The following is a 17239-nucleotide window of genomic DNA, read 5'->3' as shown; positions in this document are numbered from 1 at the left end:
ACATAAAATAGAAGCAATGTTGTAATAAATGCCACAAAGACTTTAAAAAATGGTCCACATCAAATAATCTTAAAAAAAAAATGGTAATGACAACTGGAATCACACACCCAAAGAGTAAGTTTAGATCCCCGCCTCATACCATATACAAAAGTTAACACAAAATGAATCATAGTACTAAATGTAGCAGTGGGAACTATAAACCCTTAGAATAAAACAAAGGAGTTAATGTTCATGACCTTCCTTAGGCATGCAACACAAAACCTGCAAGGATACAAAACAGATAGATAAATAGGGCTTCATCAAAATTTTAAAGACTTGTACTTCAAAGGATGGCAAGAAAGTGAAAAGACAACCCATATAATGGGAGAAAAAACTTTATAAATCATGTATCTGATAAGGATCTTGTCTATATAGAGAATTATTTACAACTCAATAGTAAAAGACAAATAATCCAAATGAAAAATACCAAGGAAGACATACAAATTGCAATAAGCCCATGAAAAGATGCTCAACACCATTGCCATTAGGGAAACACCAATCAAAACTGCAATGAGAGACAACTTCACTCTCTCTAGGATGACTCAGTAAAAAAGATAGACCCTTACAAGCATGGGTGAGGATGCAGAGAAAATGGAACCCTCACACATTGCTGGTGGTGTTGTAAAATGGTACAGTTACTTTGGAAAACAAATAGGTGATTCCTCAAAATGCTAAAGACAGAGTTACATAAGACCTGGCATCCATTCCTAGGTATATACACCCAAAAGAATTGAAAATAAATATTTGCACAAACACATGTACACACGTGTGCATAGATATTTTATTTTATATTTATATTAACTTATTATATTATATTTATATGTTCATTATTTATAAGAGGCAAGAAGTAGAGACAACCTTAATGTCCATTGACAATGGATGAATAAACAGCATATGGTATATTTATACAATGGAATGTGATTTGGCAATAAAAAGGAACAAAGTACTCAAACATGATAAAACATGGATGAAAATATTGGGTTGGCCAAAAAATTCATTTGGGTTTTTCCATAAGCTCTTCCGGGCAAATCCGAACAAAGTTTTTGGCCAACCCAGTGTTATGCTAAATAAAAGCTACCTGTCACAAAAGACCACATATTGTGTGATTCCATTTATACAAAATGTCCAGCGTAGGCAAATCCGTAGAGAGGAAAGTAGATCAGTGGTTGCCAAGGCTGGCAGCAGGGCAGAATGGGGAGCGATTGCTAATGGGTTTGGAGTATTTTTGGGGGTGATGAGAACATTTTGAAGTTGGACAAGAGTAATGGTTGCACAACTCTGTGAATGTACTGAAAAGCATTGAATTGTACACTTTAAAAGAGCGATACATGTGATATGTGAATTATATCTCAACAAAAATGGTTATTTAAAAGGAGAGGGGCTCAATTTCACGGGAAATATAGGGATGAGAAACAGGCTAAATGACACTACGAGGAAGCAAACAGAAAACCAGGCCGTGGACATTTCACAGGACAACGGACTCAGTTACTTCAATAAGTCAATGGCATGGAAAAACATTTTAAAAAAATCAACAAGACACAACAACTGAGTGCTGTGTGTAGACCTTCCAAGGATCCTAACTCAAACAAATCACCTGGAAAACCACATTGATGAGAGTATTAGGATAACTAGATTATGCACTGGATATTAGATGATGCCATGGGATTGCTGTTAATTTTGCTAGGTGTGACAACAAATGCTATTGATATTATGTCCTTACATTAGAGGAATACGGAAGTGTGTTGGGATGAGATGATGTGTCCAAGATTGGCTTCATCTATTTATACTGCTGCTCTGTGCAGAGTGCAGGATCTTATTTCCCCAACCAGGAATTGAACCTGTGCGCCCTGCAGCAGAAGCACAGAGTTCTAACCACTGGATATCAAGGGAACTCCTCCTGGGTTTGGCTTTATATTCCCTTTCATGGCAACAAAATAATGGAAAGGGACAAATAAAGCAGGTAAAATCTCAGTAATCTTTGAATCTGAATGATGGTCTGTGGGGATTTATTATGTTCTTTTTACTTTTGTGTATGTTTGAAACGTTCCTAATAAAAACTTCAAAAAATTATTTATTTTTTAGTTTTGGTTGCCCTTGGCCTTGGTTGCTGTGTGCAGGTTTTCTCTAGTTGAAAAGAGTGGGGGCTACTCTCCAGTTGTGGTGAGTGGGCTTCTCATCGCAGTGGCTTCTCTTGTTGCAGGGCACAGGCTCTACGTGCACAGGCTTCAGTAGTTGTAGCACACAGGCTCAGTAATTGCGGCTCACTGGCTTAGTTGTCCCGCAGCACATGGAATCTTCCCGGACCGGGGATCGGACTCATGTTCCCTGCCTTGGCAGGTGGATTCTTAACCACTGGACCACCAGGGAAGTCCCCAGACTTTTTTGATGTTATGAAAAAGATCCTGCCTGTGTGGCCTCAGGCAAGCCTCTCCTCTGAAGCTGGGTTTGCATATCTATAAAATGGGGTTGGTAGCTGTCCCATTTCACAGATGAGAAGACTGAAGTTCAGAGGGGTGATATGACCTGCCCAGGTCAACATTGGAGAATCCAGTATTTGAATCTGAACCCACTCAGCTCTAAACCCTGCCTGTCGCCTCCTTGCTTCTCCGAGGACATGATGGCTGCACTCAGCAGTTTTCACCTTTGGGGTGTATGTGTGTGTGTGAGACCTCAGGGCCTGTCTGAGGCCAGACTGAGGCCCGTCCGGAGGTGGAGTCTGTTTTCTTTCCGTAGCGGGCATGGTGGACACTGGGACATCCTTTGAGCTGACAGCAGCTCTCACATGGGCCCCTCAGTCCACCCTGCCCTAGGTCACCCTCTGCCCCCCTCTCCGGATGTCCAGGAGCCAGGCTCGGCATCCCAGGCAGCCGGACAATGGGCCCTTTGGAGGCCTGACCAGGGCCTGGGCCTCAGCTGTGGGCTGCGGCCGAGGCCGCCACAGAAGGTTGCTTGTGGCCGGTAGGAGATGCAGCCAGAAATAGGTCCTGCTGGGCACGAGCTCCTGAAGGCCCCGCCCTGGATTCAGCCTGGGAATGTGGGTATTTGTGGCGCTGAGGGGAGGAGAGCTTCGTCAGGAAAGCAGGCCTATTTTGGGGCCTTCGGGAGGCAGGGAGGAAAATGGGTGCCGGCCCTGAAAACATCCATGCTCAGCCCCCCTCCTTAGTGCAGAGGCATGAACACAGGCTCCTGAGTCCCTCTGGGTGCAAACTCTGCCTCTGTGCCTGCTGGGCATGTGGTCTGCTGGCCATGCAATTGGTTATTTTCTGCCTTGAGCCTTACTTTGCTCATCTGTATGGTGGGACAAACCATGAGGCCTTCATGGATTGTAAGGATTCCTATGACACATGCGCAGCTCCGGGAACAGTCTGTGTTCATGATGTACCTGTTATTAAAGTGTTTCTACCACCTCTCCTTCCCCCCTCTGGCAGGGGGCTGCTTCTGTCCCTGGATGGGCCCTGCAGGGCCTGAAAGGTGATCTGCGGCACAGTTTTACATCATCCCTGTTCGGAGGAATTAAAGCACTGGAGCCCAGGCAGAGGCCCGCAAGCCCCCCACCTTGCTTCCCCTCCCCAGCACGGCTCCCCAGTTCTCCTGCCGGCTCCCCAGGTCCGCCCTGTTCTGCAGCCTCCTCCCATGATGCACTGCAGGAGTTGTGCTCAGAGCCGACAGTGGGAGGGATTCCAGGCGTTTTTTTCCTCTGCATGACTTTTACATCTGCCTCTCTTTGCCCGAAGCTGGGTGATGGGGGCTGAACACCAAGGAGCTTTGCAAGTCTAGGCCTGTGGTTTACAGACAGATACAGACCCAGGTTCAAGTCCAGAGTCAACCGGGCAGCCGTGGGCCCTTGGAGAAAGGAGAGATGGAACGTGTACTTATCTAGTTCTTATGGAAGCCAGGGGACCAGGTCTCTCTCCTCCCGCCCCCCTGGATGTCCTTGAAGCTATTTTTATGTGTTGCTGGAAACCTGAATTGTAGACAGAGCCAAAAGCACAGGGAGGTTTCCCTTGTACCGTGGGTCTTGCCCAGTGGAGCTCGGGCCATTCCTAGCAGACTGATGGAGTCCGTCCAAATACTCCACTGAGTGTGTGTGTGTGTGTGTGTGTGTAGGGGGGAGCCTGGCCCTCGTCCCCCTAGAGCCTGGAGGTCATTGTTGCCAGGCCCCTGGTTGGTTGGCACAAGATGAGGAATGAGGATTTACAGAGGCTGTGTAAAGGATGCAATCGTCCTGGGGTCTCTGAGGCCTGCGTGAAAATTCAGAATGCTCATGAAATTCAGTCGTCCATCGTCCATCCATCCATCCATTCATTCATCACATATTGAATCAAGATCTTCTTGGTGGGGGGCGGGGCGATTGCCCACCAAACACAAACACATGGAGCCCTGCTTCCAAGGAGCTCACAGATCTGACTGCTTCACTCTTCAACTCAACAGTCCCCACCACCCCCGGCCTCAGCCCCCAGTGTCCACGGGAGATGCTGTCATCTTTATACTGTGATAGAGACGAGACATGGCAATGTTCCCTGCCCCCTCACTTAGGCCTCGTAAAAGAGGATCTTAAACTTGCCCATTCAGCGCTTCCTTCTCCCCTCTGCAGAGAGCTCTCCCTTTCCCAGCCTGGTTCTCCAAGAGAAGGGGGAAGCGCAGAGGGGCGCGCTTGCTGGGGCAGTTTCGGGTGTTCTTTACTGGGGGCTCTGCCAAGCAGGGAGAGCAGGAATGGACTGGAGTTTCCAAGGCTGAGTGGAGCTGTGAATGAGGACTTCAGTGGGCAGAGAGAGGCAGGAGAGCCATGTTCATTCCGGGACTGCCAGTAAGAGGTTCTGGAGTAGAGTTTGATACGAGAGGCCCGCAGGGACAGGAGAGGGGATTGGAAATGGTCGCTGAGGGGTAGAAACAGGACCCTCCCTGATCTTCTTTGCAAGACAAAAAATATCGAAGGGACTTCCCTCATGGTACAGTGGATAAGAGTCCCCCTTGCCAATACAGGGGACACGGCTTCGATCCCTAGTCTGGGAAGATTCCACATGCCACGGGGCAAGTAAGCCCGCATGCCACAACTTCTGAGCCCACATGCTGTAGCGACTGAGCCTGTGCACCTAGAGCCCGTGCTCTGCAATAAGAGAAGCCACCGCAATGAGAAGCCCGTGCAATGCAGTGAAGGGTTGCCCCCGCTCTCTGCAACTAGAGAAAGGCTACGTCCATCAACGAAGACCCAGTGCAGTCAAAAATAGCAAATAAATATTTTTTAAAAAATTGGAAATCCCTGTAAATAATATGTGGGTGCTGTCCCAAACTCCTTTTTTTTTTTTTTCGTCTCCCTCACACCTTGAGGCATGTGGGATACAGGATCTTCTTAGTTTTCTGACCAAGGATGAAACCCTTGCCCTCTGCAGTGGGAGTGCGGAGTCTTAACCACTGGATAGTCAGAAAGGTCACCCAAACTCCTTTTAATGAGACTTTGTAGGGAAGGGGCCACGTGGGGCCCAGCAGTTACTAGGGTTACATTACATGGCTTACTGGGCTTCCCATGATCAGTGGTCTGCCCACCTTTTCAACTTTATCACTTATCTCTTCACCTTTTCCCTCCCCCAATTCCTCATCCAAACCCCACATTACAGCCTGATCCTTTGACTTCCCACTGGCCTTGCTGTGACCTCTGCCTGGAACCACCTCTGCTCCCGCACCGGGACTGTTTGGAAGCATTTGGGCTCCTGCGTGCACTCTCTCTCTCTTTTCTCCCTGGGTCATTGGGTTGACATGCCCAGACTACTTTCCTCTTGTTTTCTACTTTAAGATGACTTTTAATGCAGCCTTAGACAGATGAATGTAAACGTAGCTCACAGGTGAGTTTTACCAGTCTGTTCACACTCAGCACGACGTGCAGACTAATAAGTAGAATATCCAGGGAAGTGGCATTGCCTGGCACTTTGCCTTTCTGGTTCACAATAAACCACAGTAATTAATTTATTAAAAATATCCTTTGGGCACCTACTACCTCCCAGATATTCTGTTGAGTGCTGGTGATAAAAGTATACTTGGTGGAATTCAAGTCTACAATCCAAAACCTAACCCAACACTAACCTTAAACACAACCCTAACCCAATACCAGCCCTAATCCCAATGCCAACCCCAATCCCAAACCAGATGCTAACCCTGATCTAACCTCAATCCTTTCCTGGCCAAAGCCAATACCAAGTCTACCCATAACCGAAACCTAACCCCAACCCTAATTCTAACCTTTGGGTTAAAAATCTTTTAGTAAATGTTTGTCTCCTTTTCTGATGTAGACAGTGGATTGTGCTGAGTAGTAATGAAACTCACCTGATTCTGGGTGAGCCAGTGCCTTCAGACTGGAAAAGGTAGAAGGCCGGTGAGACCAGGATGAACACCAGTCCAATCCAGGGGATAACTTTGAAAAACAGGGGTGCATATTTTCATGTAAGTCCCCAAGAGCCTATGTCATGGCCCGTTTTCCAAAATCAAGATCCTTAGTGCAACCCTGCCTGACTCAGCTGGTATCTGCTGATTCCTCCCCTCGCTGATCTTTGGGTCACACAGACCTCTTCTTTCTGTGAATGTCTTGAGCTCCTTCTGCCCTCAAGGCACCCACATGTTGTTCCCCTTGCCTGAAATACCTTTCCTCTCCTCCTCACCTAGCTGACTCCTGCTCAGTCCTCAAGTCCCTCTGAAATGTCACTTCCTGCCCTGCCTGCCCTCTCCCCCCAGGCTGGTTTTTTATATCTTTCATGCTCATGGATCCCATGGTTTCCTTTCAGGGCATTTGTGGATATTTGTGGCCACGTGTTTGTTTGCATGTTTATTTCTTTAATGTCTGTCTCCCCGGCCATACGGTGACCTCTTTCAGGGCAAAGATGTTGTTTTGTTCACTGCTCTAGCCCCAGGAACCAGCACAGGCCTTGGCACACAGCAGACCTGCAGAAAACTTGGGTGCTCGAACAAGGGAATGAATGAAGGACTGCAATTTCCACTTCTTCATAAAAGTGAAAGAAAGGTTCCAGCTAAAGGCAGCTCCTGACTAGGAAGTTAGTCCCAGGCCCTTAGCTGAGCCCTGGGGAAGCCAGGAGAGAGGGGACGTGTCTCCCAGAGCAGGCGACCATCCGTTTCTGCTTCCAGGCTTACTTGGAAACAAATAGAGGTTTTTTTGAGAATCGATTTCCTCATTTCAGAGTCTCCACCATACTGAGTAGGAGGGTTACAGGTATCGTCCTCACTGTTTTACAAGATGCTTTTGCCCAGAGAAGTAAAAACGCTTGTGTGGGTCACCTGGCTGGTTGGCAGCAGCTCCTAAACCCTGTTTCCTGGTCCCTAGCACTTGGCACTGACTCTTCCTTTCCTTCTGCCCCTGAACCTGAAGGTGTTCAGCTCTGTGTCTGCCACCAGGAACTCAGCAGCACACCTGTTGCCATGGGGACCCTGACACACTCCAGGCCCATCTTCCCATTTTGTTGATGGGCATGTTGACACTGGTGGTGGAACCAGACTTAGGCTAATGAGTCAGAGGTTAGTACCCTGGGTTCCCAGCAGATTCTTCACACCCAAATTCTTCCTTCTTTCTGGAGGGTCAGGAGAAGGACCTGAGTCACAGGGATCACTGCTGTTTATTGAACACCTACTGGTGACACGCCTGGGTGAATTGCCTGTTATCTTGCTGGAGCGTTACAATTATTCAATTTACCAGCTGAAGAAATGGAAGCACAGAAAGTTTCACACGCTTGTGCAAGGCATACAGCTGGTAAATGTTGCTGATGGGATCTGAACCCAGATCTACTGGGGTCTAGAATCCTAACTTTATACATAAAGGCAAAGAAAATCCCAAAAGTGTCAAGGAAACGCTGCCCAAATGTGAGCAAAGCTGCCTGGTCCAGATAACTGCACAGCGTGGCCTGGGGAGCGTCCTGTGAGGCCGCGGGTGATCTGGGCCCCGCCCTCAGTTCGCTGACAGTTCGGCCCCGCCCCTCCAGCTCTGGCAGCGCTTGGCTCCGCCCCCGCAGGCAGAGCGTGACTCTCATTGGCCACCGTTTCCATGGTTACGTGGGGCCTGTGGAGCGTTGGTTTCCCGACACGTGTCCCCCGGAGCCGCCCGGATTTTGACAGGGGACCACGTGCGCGGCAGCGCGGGAGCCAGACAAAGGGCCGGGGAAGGCGGGGAACGAAGCCTGTGGAGAGGCCAGCGTGGCCGTCGGATCCGGCGGGGGTGAGCTCCACGCTCCTCCTGCAAGGAGGAGGAGCCCGCCACCTCCGCCTCTTTGTATTTTTGGAGGAAAGAAAAAACAAAAAAGAATTAATGCGGAAAGCTCTGGGGGAGAGGATTCCAGCCAGTCCCACCTGCCCTCTTTCCTCCCGGAAAAAATCTGGTACGTGGGCATCTTTGACGGCGTGAGAGCCCACAGGGTCTTTACTTATGCACTGATCTTCTAACCCCGCTTTGACTTCAGTCCTTGAGGTTTCAATTCTCTTTCGCTGGCTTGTTTGGGAAGCAGAAGCTTGAGTATGGTTGTTTTGATGCTTGAAAAATGAAACCCAAGAATTGTGGGGGATTTTGTCATCCATCCATTCTACAAGGGCTACTGCATCCCCAGTCGTGATGATGTAATCCCTGACCCCAATTTCTTCACTGAGTCCCTGGACTCTGTGCCTAGCCAGGACCTGGGCTGCGCCACTAACGTCAGTGCAGTAGACAGATACTCATCTTGTCCTCGTGGCCCTGTTTGGGGCATTGCCATCTTTCTAGTCTCCAGGCCAGATGCCCTTAATATTCCCCTACCTCCCATTCCCATCACCAGTTGTATCTGCTTCCTAGTGCTGCGGTAACAACTCATCACAAATTTAGCAATTAAAACAACACAGATGAACCTTCTTGCAGTTCTATAGGTCAGAAAGTGAAAGTGAAGTCACTCAGTGTGTCCGACTCTTTGGGACCCCATAGACTGTTGCCCACCAGGCTCCTCCGTCCATGCGATTCTCCAGAAGTCTGACACGAATCTCACTGGGCTAAACTCAAGGTGGTGGCATCCCAGCCTTCCTTCTGGAGGCCCTGGGGGAGAATCGTTTCCTTGCCATTTCCAAGTGTAGAGGCTACCCTTGTTGCTCAGACCTGTGACCCATTTCATCTCCAGAGCCAGAAGTGGGCAGTGGGGTCTTTCTTTACTGTGAGATTGACTCTTTTTCCCTCTTCCAGGTTAAGAACCCTCATGATCACATTGGCCAAATGGATCATTCAGAATACTCTCCTTACCTCAAAGCCAGGTGATCAGCAATCTCAATTCCATCTGCAATCTTAATTCTCCCCACCAAGTAACATAAAATATTCATCCCTGTGGGGATCAGGATGTGGATGTCTTTGGGGGCACTGTTCTGCTGACCACACTAGTCCTGACAGTTGGACCTTCCAAACCTCTGTGCAGTCCTTTTCTTCTCTCCTCCCTTTCTGGCTGCCCCCATCTCTGGCACGATACTCACAGTGGCCACCTTTCTATCTTCCTTTTTCTCACCCCTTGTCTGTCCCCAGCCCCTAGGGTGAGTGCTTCAAGATACAGGCCCCGGGCTTCTCTGGTGGTTCAGTGGTAAAGAATTCACCTGCCAGTGCAGGAGACATGGGTTCATCCCCTGAGCCGGGAGGATCCCACATGCTGAGGAGCAACTAAGCCCATGGGCCACAACTACTGAGCTTGTGCTCTAGAGCCAGGAAGCCGCCCTTGAGCCCATATGCTGCAACTACTGAAGCCCAGGCACCCTAGTGCCCCTGCTCCACAGCAAGAGAAGCCACTGCAATGAGAAGCCCATGCTTGCTGCAGCTAAAGAAAAACCTGCATCAAAGATCCAGACCAGCCAAAAGTTAAAAAAAAAAAAAAAGCCCCATGGCCCCAGTCACCTGCAGGCGAGAGTTCAAACTGTACTTGGGCACAAAGGGCCTCCACCTGTCTTCCCCACCCACTCGGCTCTGTTGGCTCCCCCAGGCCCATCCTCACTCTCTCTGCCTCACTGCCCTTTGCTCCTGTAATACTAAATCACTTCTGGTTCTCTTTATTTCCCAGGGCATCTGACACCTCCTGGCCTTTCTGGATTGTTCGCCCATCTTTATTTATCTCCCCCAGGAAACCTTCTCTGACCCCTAGGTTGAGTAAAGGGGCCGCTTCATTGTCCTTCCCAGAACCTAAGTGTGCACTGACCATGGCGACTTCAAGAGACCTCACCCCTGCCTCCTCGTGTCTCCGCAAGCTCCCTGCAATGAGCCCCTCGCCAGGGGCACTGTATGTCACTCGCCTCTTTTGCCCACATCCGCCAGCCTCTGTTGGCCACAGTCAGTTCAGGGGCTTGGTGGTGGGTATGAGGAGACCATTTGGGCTATTCTGGGAAGAATAAAATGGAGGGAAAAGCCCTTTCCTTCCTGATATGAGAGGACCTTTGCTCAGATTCTGGCTGCCGGGATGGAGTAATAATAACAGGCACAAAATGGCAGCCGACACTGCCCGCTGCTCTGCATCAGGATCTGCTAAGCTCTTTACACCTGTTGTCAACTGATTCAGACAACAGCCTTGGTGGGACCAACCTTGTCTGCAGCCTCATTTAATAGCTGAGAACCTGAAGCTTGGGAGGTCAAGCTTGGGCCAGGAAAGCATCTTGGCCATCCTGGGGCCCTGTTTGGAACAGGGATAGTGGGAATCAGTGGACGGGTGGTCAATAGCGAGGAGTCCCCCTCCTTGCGCAGGGACCTATGGCTGGCTCAGCCTTGGGTGGAATTGGCCTGACCTCCCCCTCCCCCTACCCGGGAGCAACTTCCGGGATGTACTTCCTGTGACCCCGTCTTTTCACTCACTTCCTGTTTCCTTTTCCTCATGCTTCTGCCACCCTATTGTCCTCTTCTTCCCTCTCTGGCCTGTTTGACCAGGATATGTAGGCAAGAGGTGGTTCATTTTCAAAAGGAAAGGAAGAGGAATGGGGAGTTAGCGTTTGACAGGGACAAAGTCTCAGTTTGGGAAGATGAAAAAGTTCTATGTGTGGATGATGGTGATGGTTGTACAACAGTGGGAATGCCCTTAAGGCCACTGAACAGTACACGTAAAGATGGTTCAAGCGGCGTTTCTTGTGTTATGTGTATTTTACTTCAGTGAATAAATTGAAAAAAAAACCCAAACCAAACCCAAAAAAGGGAAGAAAAGCGCTTCACATTCGCAGAAATTTTGAAGATCAGCTTCCCGTTGTACCTTTGTTGTTTCTCAAGCCTCTCCCAGCGGCCAGGCCACATGTGTTCTCGCTGCATCCTGAAACAACCTCCAGGAGAGAGGTGGCCTCCTCCCTGGCCGATGAGGAGACTGAGGCTTAGCGACCGGAAGTGGTGAGGCTGTGTTTACAGACAGTAGGCCTCTAGTTCTTAGGTGCAGTGTGAGGGAAGTGTTAGGAGTTTGGGCTTACAATAGGCTCATCTCCTGACTGCCATGAGACCTTGAGCAAATGTTTCCCATCACTGAGCTTCCTACTCTGACAACCAGGGACAATAACAGGTGTCCTCCCAAGTGTGGTGGGAGGCTTTGATGAGATGATGTTGGAAAGTCTTAACACAGGGCCTTGGCCACCATCAAGGGTAAAATTCCCTCTGGAGTCCTGCTGGGGCCCCCTTTCGGCGCTTCAGTGGACACAGGGCCGGCCGTGAGACCAGAAGACCCATGTCAGCCTGACACTGATTTTCTCTGTGACCTTGGGGAGGTCCCCTCCCTTCCCTGGGCCTCACATTTCTCCATAAATTGGAGTCAGTGCTTGGCGGCAACCTAAATGGAAAGGAAATCCAAAAAAGAGGGTATATAGGTATACATATAGATGATTCCCAGGTGGCTCAGACAGTAAAGAATTTGCCCACAGTACGAGAAACCCAGGTTTGACCCCTGGGTTGGGAAAATACCCTGGAGGAGGGAACGGCTCCCACTCCAGTATTCTTGCCTGGAGAATTCCATTGACAGAGGATTCTGGCAGGCAGCTGTCCATGGGGTTATAAAGAGATGGACACAACTGAGCAACTAACACACTTTCACATTTTCACATGGATGATGATTCAATTTGCTGTGCAGCAGAAACTGATATAGCAGTATAAAGCAACTATACTTCAATTAAAAAAAAGTTAGGAGGGAGTAGGTCTGCAGGGCTCTTTCCAGTTCTGGTTTTCTAGGGTTTCATTCATAGCCTAGGCATCTTTAGAATCAGTGTTCCCTGTCTGGCCCATCCTCTAGTTGGAAGGGCTGGGCAAGATCTCCAGTTATACTGTTACCTTCTGATTTTTTCAGGAACGTTTCATCCCCAGCAAGAGGAAGATATCAGAGTTTAGGATCCCAGGGTACCAATCCCTGCCAGTCACGTGGGCCAAGGTTGGGGACAGACTTGGGCTCTGACAGAAGGACAAGCAGGAACCCTGGCCATTCCAGGGTGAATTCTGGCCGGTTCTCGCCACTGGGTTGAATTGTTTCCTGGTGGTTCTGGGTACAAATCCACCTTGTCCCACAACTACGTGTGAGTTTCAGGATCTCAGAGATGATTTTGTTTTTCCTTTACCTTCCACCATCTTCACAGGGCTGGGCCCAGGGGTGGTTCCCCAGAAACCCTACAGTCCTAGGCCCCTGGATGTTGAGGTCAAGAAAAAAAGAAGGGTGGGGTTTCAGCTGCAGGCTGGAAGGCAGAACATGCACAGGGCAGGGCAGGTGGGCTGGAGCACCCTGGGGACTCTGGGATGGACTGGGTGGTACAAACAGTGCTCAGCACAAGAGTACTTAGAAAAGGAGAACTGGGCTGTGTGGAAATTCCCTGGTTGTCCAGTGGTTAGCGCTCTCAATGCTGGGGCCCTGGGTCAGGGAACTAAGATCCCACAAGCCATGTGGCGAAAAAAAAAAGAAAGAAAGAAAGAAAAGGAAAAAAAAAGAACTGACTGGGCTGTGTGATGACTGATGTGACTGGAGTGGGGATGGGAAAAGGTGGGCAGCAACTCCAGGAGATGAGGGAGCAGAGGTCTTCTTGGGGGTGGGGGGTTTAGCAGCCACATGGGGCTTTAGCTGGTTGTCAGCATTAGCTGATGGAAGAGGGTTTTTGAGGGAAGGCAGGGTCAAGGCTGACCCCAGAGTTTTGGGTCCCAGGGGCTATTTGGTGGACAAGGAACCATTAGCTGAGATAAGAAAGCAAGTTTGGCAGGGAGAATGGAAGTTCTTTTCCAGTATTTTACATTTGAGATGCAGATTAGACCACTAGGTAGGTGTTGACAAGAGGCTTCCAGGTTCAGTGGGGAGGGCTGGGTGAAGATGTGAATGTGGGCTCCAGAGGGGTGCTGAAAGGTCCTAGATCTGATGAGACCACCCAGGAAGTGAGAGAAGAGGGGAAGCTTGTATTGTTTCCTGGGAACTGCTGTGACAGAGTACCAAAGCTGATGAAAGCAAAAGTATTAGTTGTTCACTTGGGTCCGACTCTTTGTGACCCCGTGGACTGTAGACCACCAAGCTCCTCTGTCATGGAATTCTCCAGGCAAGAATTCTGGAGCGGATTGCCATTTCTTCCTCCAGGGGATCTTCCCAATCCAGGGACTGAACCTGGGTCTCCTGCCTTGCTGGGAGATTCTTTACCACTAGCCCCACCTGGGAAGCCAAAGCTGATAGCCTAAAACAGTAGAAAGTGCTTCTCTCAAAGGTCTGGAGATCAAGGTGTCATCACGGCCATACCTCCTGGAGACTCTGGATAGAATCCATCATTGCCTCCTTCTGGCTTTGGGTGGTGGCCGGCAGTCCTTGGCTTGCAGCTGCACCACTCTAATCTCTGCCTCGGCTGTCACGTGTCATCTGATCTCTCACGGTGTGTCTCTGTCCTCTTCTTGTAAGGACACAAGTCAAATTGGAAAAGGCCCGCCTGACTCGTGCATGACCTCATCTTGACTGATTATATCGGCACAACCCTGTTTCCAACAAGGTCACATTCTGAGGTACAGGGTGAGGGTGAGACTTCAAATATCTTTAAAAAATATATATTTATTTGGCTGCACTGGGCCTTGGTTGTGACATGTGGAATCTTTAGTTGCGGATTTGAATTCTTAGTCGCAGCTCTAGTGTGGGCTCTAGTTCCCAGACCAGGGATTGAACCTGGGCCCTCAGCATTGGGAACACAGAGTATTAGCCTCTGGACCACCAGGGAAGTCCTCAAAATATCTTTTAAAAAGCATTCTATTAGAAATATTTTTAGGTCATCTTTTTTGGTATATTGTGGAAAAATACACAAGACATGAAACTTACCATCCTAACCATTTTTAAGTATAGACTTCTTTTTTTTTTTAATTGAAGTATAATCCATTTACAGTATCATATTAGTGACCAGCATAATGACTCAATATTTTTATAGATTATACCCCATTTGGAGTGTACAGTTCTGGGGTTTCCCGGTGGTCCAGTGGTTAAGAATCCACCTTGCAATGCAGGCGACACTGTTTTGATCCCTGGTCCAGGAAGCTCCCACATGCCGGGGAGCAACTAAACCTGGGTCATGACTTCGGAATCCATGTGCTCTAGAGCCTCTGCTCCACAACAGGAAAAGCCACCGCAACAAGAAGCCTGCACACTGCAACTAGAGCATAGCTCCTGCTTGCCACAGCTAGAGAAAAGCCTGCACACAGCAGTGAAGACCCAACGCAGCCAACAATTTAAAAATGAAGTGTATAGTTTTGTGGCATTAAGCACAGTCATGTTTTTGTGCAACCGTCCCAATACCCATTCCCAGAACTCTTTTCATTTTGCAAAAACTGGAATTCTGTCCCCATTCTCCTCTCCCCCAATCCCTGGCAACCACTATTCTACTGTCTGTCTCTATGAATCTATACAGTATTTGTCCTCTTGTAACTGGCTTACTTCACTTAGCTTCATGTCCTCAAGGTGCATCCACATTGTAGCATGAGTCAGGATCTCCTTCCTTTTTAAGGGTGTTAACATGCTGGGAAAGATTGAAGGCAGGAGGAGAAGGGGATGACAGGGGACAAGATGGTTGGATGGCATCACCGACTCAATGGACATGAGTTTAAGCAAGCTCCAGGAGATGGCGAAGGACAGGGAAACCTGGCAGGCTGCAGTCCACGGGGTTGCAAAGAGTTGGACACGACTGAGCAATTGAACAAGGGCTTTTCTGGTGGTTCAGATGATAAACAATCTGCCGGCAATGCAAGAGACCTGGGTTGGATCCCTGGGTGGGGAATATCCCCTGGAGAAGGAAATGGCAACCCAGTATTCTTGCCTGGAGGATTCCATGGACAGAGGAGCCTGACAGGCTGCAGTTCATGAGGTTGTGAACAGTCAGATCTGACTGTGCAAATAACACTTTCACTTTAACACACACCAACATATATTTTGGGGAGCTGGGGGGAGGGACACAATTCAACCCATTGTTGGGGTCGGAAGACTGAGTCTTGGTCATCCCAATATTAAGAGGCAAAGAATATAACAGCAAAGAAGGGTGAGGAGTGGTGGGGAGGTGGAGGGAAATCAGGAGAATGTGCCTTCAGTTCCGAGGGGGAGTGATGGTCAGCGCCAGGGCTGCTTCTGGTCAGATAGGAGGTGGAAGGAGAAGGGCCATCAAGGTTAGCAAAGGGGAGGACATTGGTGACCTGGACCAGACAGGTATTGGTGCAGGAGGAGGAGTGAAGCCTGTTGGCAGTAGGTTTGGAGAGACTGGGATGAGAAGCAGCAGGCACAGCAGGCAGATAACACTTTTGATAAATTTTGTAATAAAAGGGAGCTGAGAAATGGGGTGATAGCTGGAGAGAGACATGCAGTCAGAGGTTTTGTAAAGATGAGAGTAGTTACTGGCTCCTTTGAATGCGGGTGAGAATTATCCAGCAGGGAGGGGAAACTGATGAAGGCGGAGGAAAGGGGGCGTGGCTGGGGCATGTCCAGAGGGCAGTGGGGTGGGACTTGGTGACCAGGGCAGGGCTGGGCACCTCTGGAAGCAGGAGGGGGCAGGTGCCAGGGGTCGGGGTGGTGGTGGCAGTCCCTGGGTATTCTTTTTTTGAAAAATAATTTTATCAATATTTATTTTTGTCTGTGCTGGGTTGTTGCTGCTGTGAGCAGGCTTTCTCTAGTTGCGGCAAGCAGGGGCTACCCTCCCTGTGGTGCTTGGACTTCTCGCTGTGGTGGCTTCTCTTGTTGAAGAGCACAGGCTCTAAGCCCCCTGGGCTTCAGTAGTTGCAGTTCGTGGGCTCAGTAGTTGCCGCTCCTGGGCTCTAGCGCACAGGCTCAGTAGCTGTGGCTTAGCGGCTTAGTGATCCCTCAGCCCGTGGGATCTTTCCAGATCAGGGATCAAACCCATGTCTCCCGCATTGGCAGGCAGATTCTTTACCACTGAGCCACCAGGGAAGCCCCCTGGATATTCCTATCATGTCCATCTGAAACAGAACAGGGTTGTAGGTGAGAGAGTGAGAGAGGTGATGCTGACACGGTCTGGGGAGTGAGAAAGCACAGAGGATGAGTGAGCGGAGCCGGGGAAGGGTAGCGTGGGTGCAGAAAGAAAAACAGCTGCTGTTGGTTGGCTGTAGACTTACTCTACGCCAGGCACCACACGAATGGTATTTCACACATTTTCTTGTTTAATTCTCCCATCAACTCTATGTGACATATATTTTTATTTTCCATTTTACAGATGTGGAGACTTAGGAAGGTGATGTAACTTTCCTTGGGTCATATAACCCGTAAGTCTGACCTGAAGCTTGACTGCTGAACAAGTCTGTCCAAATCCCACAGGAAGCCTGGGGACTTTAATTTTGTCAATTATTAAATTACATTTTCCCGCATATACACCGAGGAAACCAGAATTGAAAGAGACGCGTGTACCCCAATGTTCATCGCAGCACTGTTTACAATAGCCAGGACATGGAAGCAACCTAGATGTCCATCAGCAGATGAATGGATAAGGAAGCTGTGGTACATATACACAATGGAATATTACTCAGCCATTAAAAAAAATACATTTGAACCGGTTCTACTGAGATGGATGAAACTGGAGCCCATTATACAGAGTGAAGTAAGCCAGAAAGAAAAACAACAATACAGTATACTAATGCATATATATGGAATCTGAAAGATGGTAACGATAACCCTATATGCGAGACAGAATAAGAGACACAGATGCATGGAACAATTTTATGGACTCTGAGGGAGAAGGTGAGGGTGGGACGTTC

General features: G+C 49.0%; 2 long non-coding RNA genes across 2 annotated transcripts in view; both read left to right on the top strand.

Moving 5' to 3' along the window:
* LOC145503746 (uncharacterized) overlaps positions 1–17239 on the top strand; it is a 59179-nt gene that overhangs the window by 34696 nt on the left and 7244 nt on the right. The gene's annotated exons all lie outside the window — the stretch shown is intronic.
* LOC145503745 (uncharacterized) lies at positions 8123–16849 on the top strand. Its single transcript, XR_014051722.1, has 3 exons — positions 8123–8411; positions 10092–12555; positions 16702–16849. It is a non-coding gene; the product is annotated as an uncharacterized LOC145503745 (long non-coding RNA).

This window comes from Giraffa tippelskirchi, chromosome 4 (genome assembly GCF_054371585.1).
Source record: "Giraffa tippelskirchi isolate mGirTip1 chromosome 4, T2T-mGirTip1v1.2.pri, whole genome shotgun sequence".
Lineage (NCBI taxonomy): Eukaryota > Metazoa > Chordata > Mammalia > Artiodactyla > Giraffidae > Giraffa > Giraffa tippelskirchi.
The sequence above is the reverse complement of the archived record's forward strand: the minus strand, read 5'-3'. Positions and strand labels throughout refer to the sequence as shown.